This window comes from Lathyrus oleraceus, chromosome 6 (assembly GCF_024323335.1).
Source record: "Lathyrus oleraceus cultivar Zhongwan6 chromosome 6, CAAS_Psat_ZW6_1.0, whole genome shotgun sequence".
Classification (NCBI taxonomy): domain Eukaryota; kingdom Viridiplantae; phylum Streptophyta; class Magnoliopsida; order Fabales; family Fabaceae; genus Lathyrus; species Lathyrus oleraceus.
Window position 1 is genome coordinate 281,759,439 of NC_066584.1, and position 11,731 is coordinate 281,771,169.

The following is an 11,731-nucleotide window of genomic DNA, read 5'->3' on the forward strand; positions in this document are numbered from 1 at the left end:
TGATAAGTGGGTAGAGTGTTCTCCAAAGAATGTCTAAGAATGAAAAGCAAAAACAAAACAATACTAACTTATAACTTATTAACAACTAATTTTTAATTTCAAGCCCTTTACTTTAATGTCATTTAATTCTAGCTTTTATATATTTGCCATTGTTCATATCATTCTAACTGTTTATGTTAATGCAATTTTCACTTTGTCCATTTGGACCATATTGTGTGATATATTTTGTTTGTGTATACTTTGTTTGTTTGTGTGGTATTTGACCATTATTATATATAATAACAACAAATACCCTAAAAAACTCTTGTGTGGATTGTTGGCTTGATCTTGGACAAATGGACTTAGAATTTAGTCAACATTCTTATGCTAAAGGACTTGACCAATGCCAACTTATTGAGAAACCAAGTGCTTGCAATTTGAACTTCATCTGATACATCATTCAAGATCTCTCTAAATTCATCTGCAACATGATCATTGTGAAACTGTTATTTTGAACCTGTGACTTGTGGAATTCATCTGTTACATGGGCTACCTTGAAGAAGATCATGGAATGGATAAGCTTGGATGTGCCCATCTTTATTTGATGCTTTTCTCTTCAAGATAATATAATTGTGCATTTGTGTGTTGCTTGATGCTAAAAGTCCAAGGGAATCCTGGGTTTCTATTGATATTCTTGTCTATTTGATTGCTACCCATTTGGTAAGATCTTTTCAACTCTAAACATTTAATTTTGTACATAAGATTAGTCTCTTCATCTTCTCCCCATTTCTTTAATCTCAAAACATCTCCCTCCTTTTTCAAAACCTTCTTTGATTGAACTTATTTTGTTCTAAACTTTGACCACTTTTGCAAAAAAGATAGAAACTTAGGCCTTATGCCATCGCATTTTCAAACTTCTTTTCTAAATAAAAGTTATAAATAGACTTAACTATACTTGACTTAAACTTTCAAAAAGCCAAAAAGAACTAACTCATTGAAACCATTTTTAGGCCTTTGTGCCTTTCAAACTTAATTTTTAGTTAAAAGCAATGCATCCACTTTGAAATTTTTATCACGAACTACGAGGTTTTGATCCCTCATTTTTATGTTGATACGTAGGCACAAGACCAAAGGTATTGCCAAACACAAAAATATAATTAATGAATTATTTTCTCATCCCCATTCTCTTTGTTTGTAAGCATCACTTTGTACCAAATACATATGCACACAAAAAGGGCTCCCTAGGAGTACCTATGATACTTTGGGTGCTAATACATTCCCTATGTGTAACCAACCCCCTTACCTGTAATCTCTGACTTTTTATTAGTTTTGATTTGAAAACTTCTTACTTTTGGGTTTTGTTCGTACTTTTTCCCTTGGAAACAATAAAAGCACGGTGGCGACTCTTGTTATTTGATTTCTAGCTTATCCATAGCTTGATGATCATGAATTAACCGCTACAAAAATTAAGTGGCGACTCTGCTGGGGAGTAGTCTCGAGTGGGTTTAGCCTACTTTTTGTGTGCATATATTTATATATATGTGATGTTTGTATATATATATATATATATATATATATATATATATGTGTGTGTGTGTGTGATATAATCTGCTTGTTGTGCTTGGTGATCTCTGAGTGGTGAGATAAGTTATAACCCGAACTTGAGTGCAATTAAGATAGGAGTATGGTATAGTCATGTTCGACTTGTGTGGAGTAGTCCTTAACAAGTTGGCTTGAGATCCATCTACTCAGTGGAGACTCTTTTGGATTTGGAAATGTCACATAAGTATTTGTGGTTAGGCATTACTATCTCTAATTTGGGTCTGAGAAGCTGAGGACCGTAGAACATTTACCCCCTCTTTGCCTATTTAGGACGTAGTGCGGAAACTGTTCAAGTGTAGACTTGATAACAGTTGTTACGCAATACTACAGTCAGACGAGTGTCTCTTGAGAATATTATGGGTCGATGAGTCAGTCATCTTAACCTGTAATACCCGATAGATGGAATTAAGACTCTGGGAACCTTTTAGAACATGATCTACAGGTTATTTATCCTTAGTTCACTCCTTTGGGATGGTTCTTACCCAGACTTCATGCTCGTGACTTGCAATAAACCCTTGATTCTCGGTTGATCCAATCAAGTCTTATCACTATCAATGGAACTTGGGTGTTAATAAGGTGTAAACCATAATCCACCTAAATGGATGATTGATCATGACAATGACTTGATTCATCCCTTGACATTTGTTTGCCTTGTGTGTGATCCCTTATTTCTGATTGTTGCATTCATGCATTCATGCGCATCATAACATTCATCACACGAAAATTTCAAGGAACTGAGGTATTATTTGCAAATATTTCCAGACCATGGACTGTGGACGAAGGAACACTAAGAAGTACAGTTTCAAATGTCTAGAGTTGAAAGAGTTAATGAAGCTAGCATCTTTTGTATTAGATCCCTTGGACTTCAAACAACGTCATGGGAAGCTTTTGTCCATCTTGGCTGCTGATGTGGTTGAAGGACTCTTGAGTGTACTAGTGCAGTTCTATGATCCTCTCTACAATTATTTCACTTTCCCATATTTTCAGCTTGTGCCTACCTTGGAGGAGTATTCTCATCTTTTAGGGATACCTGTTTCTAGTAGAGTTCCTTTTAGTGGATTGGAGGAGATTCCCTGATCTAATCTTATTGTTGAAGCTCTTCACTTGAAGAAGTCTGAGATAGAGGATCATTGGGTGAAGAAAGGAGGGTTATTTGGGTTGCCGTCTGATTTCCTCATTAAGGAATCTACTGCTTTTTCTCAAGCCGGTAGTGTGGATGCTTTTGAAGCCATCTTTGTGTTGCTCATTTATGGATTAGCTTTGTTCCCTGACATTGACAATTTTGTTGATGTTAACGCCATTAGACTTTTCTTGATTGGGAATCATGTGCCTACTTTATTGGGTGATATGTATTTCTCTTTGCATATAAGGAATTCTAAGGGCGGGGGAACGATTGTCTGTTGCATTCCTCTTCTATACAAGTGGTTTATTTTGCACTTGCCTCAGACACCTGCTTTTGAGGAGAACAAACAATGTCTAAGGTGGTCTCAGAGACTTATGTGTCTCACTAATGATGATATAGTTTGGTATGATCCGTCTTTGAGCAGTTTGGAGATTATTGATAGTTATGGTGAATTCTTTAATGTGCCTCTCATTGGTACACAAGGAGGAATTAACTACAACCCTACTTTGGCTTGTCGTCAACTTGGGTTTCCCTTGAGAGATAAACCTAATAACACTTTGTTAGAAGATCTTTTCTATCAAGAGGGTAAAGATCCCCAACATTTGAAGCAGAAGATTATGCATGCTTGGCATAATGTGCATAGGAAAGGAAGATCCGAGCTTGGTCCGTGCAATTGTGTAGCTTTGGAAGCTTACACTCTTCGGGTGAAAAAGAGAGCTTTGGAGTTGAAAATGCCTTCTCCTTGTGAAAGACCTATGTCTATGGTTGTGGTTGAGCCATTAACTCTCCCTAACCAAGATATAGAGGAGTTGGAAGGTGCGCTCATCAAGATGAAGCAAGAGAAGGACATGTGGGAAGAGCGTTTTCGTGCTTTGAGCAAGAAGCATGAAGAGTTGCAGTTGGAGTCTAAGGACAAAGATGCGCTTATTGAGCTACTTGAAGACCGAGTGACAAAGAGAGAGAGAGAGAGAGAGAGAGCCAGAGGTTTCATATTCTAGCATGCCTCAACCTTCCGTTGCTTGGAAGAAGATTGTTGATCAGCTTGTCCTCAAGAAGACTCAAACGAAGGCTTCTTTTGAGACCGAGATCCGTCGCATTCAAAGGAAGTACGCGCTTACAGCCAGATCTTCTGACATTGTTGTTAAGGATCCTTGGGATGACTAGTCTCCTTTTCTCTTGTATTTTTCATTTGGTTTCTGAAATTATACTCAGTATACTCCTTCCAATTTATATAAATAAAAAGAGATTTTCGGTCATATCAAATTGTTGCAATTACTATTTAAATACATATATTTGTAAATGATATAGTAAGTTCCTTGAAAAATAAAAATAATCAAGCATTGCTTCTCATGCATCATTTGCATAAGCAGGTTTTCGCCAGATGTCTGATTGGTGTTTCTTTTATGCTTTAGCCAAGCTGACTCACTGGTATAATACCCAGGCCAATCATCTAAGAATCATGGAGCACCTAGAGCAAGAGAACAAAGAGCTGAAGGATGAAATCGCCCGCCTGACTGCCATGATGGAGTCAGTTCTTGCCGCTCAGAGTCAATCTTCTATAACGCATGCAACTCCTCTGTGAGGACTGTTATTTCAGAGGTAGTTACCTCTACCGTGCCTGCTGTTGCCACCCATTTCGCGCCAACTATGCCTGGTGGATTCCCGTGGGGAATGTCGTCCAACTTTGTGCCTGAAGGCTTCGCGCCTACCTTTGCTTCCATGACGACATCTAGCTCGGTCATGTCCGTGCCACCTCCCGTTGTGCACACTTTGCCTCGTGTAGATGACACCATTTATCACTCTGAGCCGTCTGAGGGTCCGGATGTCTATGAGAAAATGGATGAAATGAAAGATCAGTTTCTGGAGTTGCGCAAGGAATTGAAGACGCTGAGATGTAAAGATCTGTTTGGGAAGAGTGCTTCCGAGTTGTGTTTGGTGCCCAACGTCAAGATCCCGATGAAGTTCAAAGTGCCTGACTTTGAAAAGTATAAGGGGAACTCTTGTCCGCTTAGTCATCTTGTGATGTATGCTCACAAGATGTTGACTCAGACCGACAATGATCAATTACTTATTCACTACTTCCAAGATAGTCTGACAGGCGCTGCGCTTCGTTGGTACATGGGATTGAACAGTGCCAACATTCACACTTTCAATGACTTGGGGTGGCTTTTGTCAAGTAGTATAAGTATAATGTGGACATGGCGCCATATAGAGACCAACTGAGGTCTATGTCTCAGAATGACAAAGAGACATTCAAAGAGTATGCACAGCGATGGAGGGAGTTGGTTGCCCAGATCACTCCTTCTTTGGAGGAAAAAGAAATGACAAAGATCTTCTTGAAAACTCTGAGTTCATTTTACTATGAACGAATGATTGCTAGTACCCCTAGTGACTTTACCGAAATGGTAAACATGGGGATAAGGCTTGAGGAACGAGTCTGAGAGGGACGTTTGTCAAGAGATGAGGCATCAACAAGCAAGAGGTATGGTAGCAATTTCGGGAAGAAGAAAGACAGTGAAATAAATGCAATAAGCAGTGGGAGGCAGAGGATGCCTCAGATTAAAAGGAATCCAACATCCCGTTAACATCATCATCATCAAGTATCTTCCGTTATCCCGGTATTTTCTAATCAACAAACAACAGCAGTTCAACAACAACAACGTCAACAACAACAACTGGAACAACGAACAAACACCTACAACAACAACAATACCAACAAAAATCATCAACAACAAAACTTTGAAAGGAAGAAGGTCTCTTTTGACCCGATTCATATGTCTTACGCAGAGCTTTATCCATCCTTGGTTCTCAAGAACCTGATCCAACAAAGAAACCCGCCACAGATTCCAGAACCACTTCCTTGGTGGTATAAACCTGAGCTCCGTTGTGATTTTCATCAAGGAGCACCCAAACATGATATTGAAAATTGTTATCCGCTTAAGTATGAGGTTCAGAAGCTGATGAAGAGTAGTATGGTGACCTTCGAGGACCGTGCGCCAAATGTAAAAGCAAACCTGTTGCCCGCTCATGGGAACTCTTTTGTGAATATGGTGGATGGTTGTCCTGGGGAATTTAAATTTTTTGATGTGAGTTTTATTAGGAGGTCCTTAGTGCAGATGCATAATGATATTTGTTTGGTAAGTGAGTGTGAGCACGACCATGATGGTTGTGTTTTATGGAGTGTTAACCCGAGGGGTTGCGAAGTTGTGAAAAAGGACATCCAACGACTGATGGATGAAGGCATGATCCAAATTGTTCAATCCCGTCATGTAGATGACGATGTTAATGTCATAGTGCCTGTTTTCAAGCAGCCCGAGAAGTTGGTGATTCAGTATGACTCCAGTAACAGCAACAGTCAAAGATCAGTATTATCGTTGGTAATACGGTTAGCGGGCCCAGTCCCGTATTCATCTGATAAAGTTGTGCCGTATCAGTATAATGCTACAATTATGAAGGATGGTCAAGAGGTCCCGTTACCTACGACTAGTTCAGTAGTAAGCATTGTTGATGTTGCTAAGGTGACCCGCAGTGGTCGAGTATTTGGGCTGATGTTCCCAAAGGATAAAGAAGAAGCAGTTGTAAGTAAGAAAGTGGAAGTGCCTGTTGAAAACCCAGTTGGTTTTTCAAAAGATAATTCTGGTGAATCCAGCAACTTGAAACCCAATGATGATGATGAGGTGCTTCGGTTAATTAAAAGAAGTGAGTTTAATGTGGTAGAGCAGCTGCTCCAAACCCCCTCAAAGATCTCATTATTGTCTCTGCTCATGAATTCCGAAGCACACAGAGAAGCACTGCAGAGAGTTCTAGAACAAGCTTTTGTAGAACATGATGTTACAGTGGATCAATTCGATCATATCGTGGCTAACATCACTTCTTGCAATAATCTTAGCTTCTGTGATGAAGAGCTCCCTAAGGAGGGAAGGAATCATAATTTGGCTTTGCACATATCGATGAATTGCAAAGACGATGCTTTGTCAAATGTGCTTTTTGACACCGGTTCGTCACTAAATGTGCTTTCGAAGTCAACTTTGTCAAAGTTATCTTACCAAGGAGCGCCCATGAGGTATAGCGGTGTAATTGTCAAAGCTTTTGATGGTTCGCGCAAAACGGTTATTGGTGAAGTGGACCTTCCAGTTAAAATAAATCCGAGTGATTTTCAAATTACTTTTCAAGTAATGGATATCCACCCGGCCTACAGTTGCTTGTTGGGAAGGCCATGGATCTATGAGGCAGGAGCTGTTACCTCCACTTTGCACCAGAAACTCAAATTTGTGAAGAATGGCAAGCTAGTGATTTTTGGTGGAGAGAAGGCGTTGTTGGTTAGCCATTTGCCATCTTTCTCTTATGTGGAAGCTGAGGATGAGGTTGGAACTCCGTTCCAAGCCTTATCTATTGCTGCTGAAAAGAGGGTTGGGGCACCTATGTCCTCATTGAAAGATGCTCAAAAGATTAGGGAAGAAGGCAATGTCGATCAGTGGGGGCACATGGTAGAGGTCTCCTAAAACAAAGGCAGAACCGGTTTGGGATTCTTGGAAAGGTTCGTCAACTGCAAAGTCTGAAGATATGCAACTTAGCTTCCGTAGCGGAGGGTTTATTCCTGGCAATGAACAACACCTAGCTATTATGCTAGAAGATGACGAAGAGGAAGACTGCACCAATTTTGTGACGCATGGAAAGGCTTGCAACAATTGGAATGTTGTTGATATTCCTGTTATTTTGCATCAATCTAAGTAATTACTTTTATATGTTTTAAAATCCTTCTCCTATGCCTAAGGAAGAAGTTAACATTGTTTGGGAATTTTCAAATTGATCATCAATAAAATTAATTCTATTCATCCACATCTATGATGTTTGTTTTTACTTTTTGCTTTATTATGAAAATGATAATCACAAAAACACATAAATAAACAATATAATTGTCCATCTGCATAATATTTGGTCACAAATTCACTTCTCTAAAATCAAAATATCAAATCATTATGCAGGTTGGTTCCTAACCCCCTTGAATACAATGATCCTTCTCCTTCTCCAAATTTTGAATTCCCTGTGTTTGAGGCCGAGGAGGAATATATGTAAGATCCCAATTTTGACCCTAAGATCCCTCATGCAATTCCATCATAAGCATAAGCATTGGGATCATATCTTGGCATCCTCCTTACCCCTTTTCCATTGGGTTTGTTTTGGGAAAGATCACCAAGCACTTTGTGATTATATCATACTTGTATATCATCATTTTACTAACTAAAATACCAAAAATATGTTTTTGTATCTATCTAACTCTTTTGTAGGTAGGGCATGATCTCATTGATTCATTGATCATATCTAGGGTTTAAGACCTTCATGAACAAAGAGCACAACCAATAATTGATTCAAGAATTGTTACAATCATCATATATGAGTCCCAATGATCTCCACATTTTATATTGATTAAGTTTGCTTCAAAAGTTTGAGGGTGATTTGCCTTGGAAACCCTAGTTTGACTAGGTATCTTGAGTAACTTCTCCAACAAGCTATCTCACCAATTGATCAAATTTCTCAAGGGAAACTTCAAATTTCATCATCTTATGCATATATGATCTACCATGAGCCAAGGAAGTCAAGATAATTGGAATACCAAAGAGAGAATATCCGTCATCGGTTAGGATGAACATATCAAGGATAGACTCAAGCAGGGGAGGGAAAGATATCCGTCACCAGTTAGGTTGATCACAAAAAGGATATACTTCTTGGGGAATCAGATCCACTGGAGATTCTACTTCTGGGATACTTTTGTCGGGTATTGGGCAAGAAGTAACAAACTGCAAACTAAGAAGAATATTACCAGTTACTGGGAAATAGACTCTTAGGGAATTCAAAGTATCTATCTAGGTAGGAGCTAGAAAGAAACAGTCAATCAAGACTCAACCCAATGAGGACATAACTCAAGGTGAGTGGTTCCATCCAGATAACCAACTGGGAGGAAACTGAAGTAATAATCATCCACGAGGAAACAAACTCAGTGGGGAAGAGGAGAAAGGTTAAAGTCTTTCTGCCTAAGGGGATGACGCTCTACGATTGAGGGAGGACAGACACCGGAATTTGTATGGGGATAAAGTACCGCCATACAAAGAATGAAAATCTCAAATCGACAAATCAAACAAACATGATGGTGTCAATATGTAATTATGAAATTATATGAATATATATATATATATATATATATATATATATATATATATATATATATATATATATATATATATATATATATATGATGATGATGATGATTATGCTGACAAGGACGATCACAAAGGATACAAAGGTGTCGTAAAGAAATTGAATCATCGGTACAATCCTCGGTCAATCCACAAAATATGGAAACAACTGCCGGAGAACAGAGAGATCAACAATCCAAAAAGGCACAACCCTAACCGGGGAAGGAGGAGATCTGATGAGGAGAAAGATATAACCGAAACTGTGGGGAATTTTAGGTCAACACCATAAAAATGGGAGACAACCCTACAGGGAAACAAACTGCTCAGGAACCAAGAGGAAACTCTGTCTGGGGAGCAAGTCGACTGGCGATTGGTGGGGGAACTAATGCGATCAGCTAGGGAGATCAACCACTTTTGTTGAAGGAACGCAAACTCCACTAGGGAAAGCAGAAACTCTGTCGAGGAAGACAAGTCGCAGGGTACCTGAATTAACCAACTCAGCTAAGAAAAAGGAACAAAATTGTACTAGGGAATCGAAAATTCCGCCGAGGAACTGAATCAACACAATAGTCTAGGGATACCCGATGGGTTAACTTCTTGGGGAACCTCTGATGTTTCGCACTCAAGGACTTGTTATCCATCAGAATGCTTTTATATGTTTTTTAAGAAAAAAAGATTTTGATTAAAATTCTTAAGTTTTCAAAAATGATCATAATGAAATTTAAACTATTGGCTGAAATAAACAAGAGTAGAAACAATTGGATAAAAGCTCAACTTTATTTGATAGAATGGTAGTTTGTAAATGACAAGACTCCATAGATTTTTATAAAGCTGAAAATGGTAATTTACATGGAAAAGGGTTACATTGAATACAAATGATCCTTAATCCTTCGACCAACTCTTGATATCCATTGTGCTCTCGACCGCCTCCGGGGTGATGAATTGATGTCAGACCTTGTCCTCAATCAAGTTTTCAAAACACTGAATATCAGCAGAATGAAGTTACTTGCCATAATCCCTAATTTTTGCATAAGTTGCCCCAGGGTGGGGTACTCAACTTATCGGGAAATTCTTTCTATTTTTATGTCTCTAATATTTGCCTGGATCGCCCTTTCGGGTTTTCAATCCACCGAGATGCTCATTTTTGCCTAAGCCGCCCTTTCGGGTTTTCAACTTAGCGAGTCGTTCTTTTCTTTTTTAGGAGAAGTATTTCTTGACTGCATCTGCGTTCACAGAACGAGTGAACTCTTCACCATCCATAGTTGTAAGTGTCAATGCATCCCCTGAAAAGGCTCTCTTAACAACATATGGGCCTTCATAATTAGGAGTCCATTTTCCTCTAGAATCTAGTTTGAATGATAAAATCTTCTTGAGCACAAGGTCACCTTCTCTGAACACACGAGGTCTGACCTTCTTATCAAAAGCTTTCTTCATCCTTTGCTGATATAACTGACCATGACACATGGCAGTCAATCTCTTTTCTTAAATCAAGTTCAGCTGATCATACCTGGTCTTACACCATTCAGCCTCAGTCAACTTGACTTCCATAAGCACACAAAATGAAGGAATCTCAACCTCTATGGGGAGCACTGCTTCCATACCATATACAAGAGAAAAAGGGGTTGCCCCTGTTGAAGTGCGGATGGATGTACGATACCCATGCAAAGCAAATGAGAGCATCTCATGCCAATCCTTGTATGTGACAACCATCTTCTGAATAATCTTCTTGATGTTCTTGTTTGCAGCTTCAACAACCCCATTCATCTTGGGTCTGTAGGGAGAGGAATTATGATGTGCAATCTTGAAGTCTTTGCAAAGAGCTTCCACCATATTATTAATCAAGTTCGATCCATTGTCAGTAATGATCTTACTTGGCACACCATAACGACATATAATTTGATTCCTGATAAACCTCACAACAACTTGCTTGGTCACATTTGCATGCGATGCCGCTTCAACCCATTTTGTGAAGTAGTCAATTTCCACCAAAATGAAACGATGTCCATTCGAAGCTTTGGGTTCAATCATCCCAATCATATCAATTCCCCACATGGAGAAAGGTTATGGGGTAGAGATAACATTCAATAGTTTCAGAGGAACATGAATCTTATCTGCATAAATTTGACACCTGTGGCACTTCTTCACAAATTTGCAACAGTCAGATACCATTGTCAACCAATAGTAACCTGCTCGCAATATCTTCTTCGCCATAGCATGTCCATTGGAATGAGTACCAAAGGAACTTTCATGCACTTCAGTCATCAACAGGTCAGCTTCGTGTTTATCCACACATGTGAGCAAAACCATGTCGAAGTTTCTCTTGTACAGTATATCACCATTCAAGTAGAAATTGTCGGCTAATCTTCTCAAAGTCTTCTTATCTTTCAAAGATGCCTCAGGTGGGTAAATTTGACCTTGGAGGAAACATTTGATGTCGTAATACCATGGCTTTTCGTCTTTAATCTCTTCAACAGCAAACACATGAGATGGCCTATCAAGACGCATCACAGACAAATTGGGAACTTCATTCCAATACTTCACTATAATCATTGATGCCAATGTTACAAGAGCATCTGCCATACGGTTCTCATCTCGAGGGATATGATGAAATTCAACCTTTGTAAAGAAAGTTGAAATCCTCCTCGCGTAATCTCTATATGGTATTAAACCGGGTTGATTTGTCTCCCATTCTCCTTTGATTTGATTCACAACTAAAGCCGAATCACCGAAGACATCCAAATACTTGATTCTGATATTCATGGCCTCTTCAAGCCCCATAATGCAAACTTCATATTCTGCCATATTGTTTGTACACTTGAAAGTCAATCTAGCT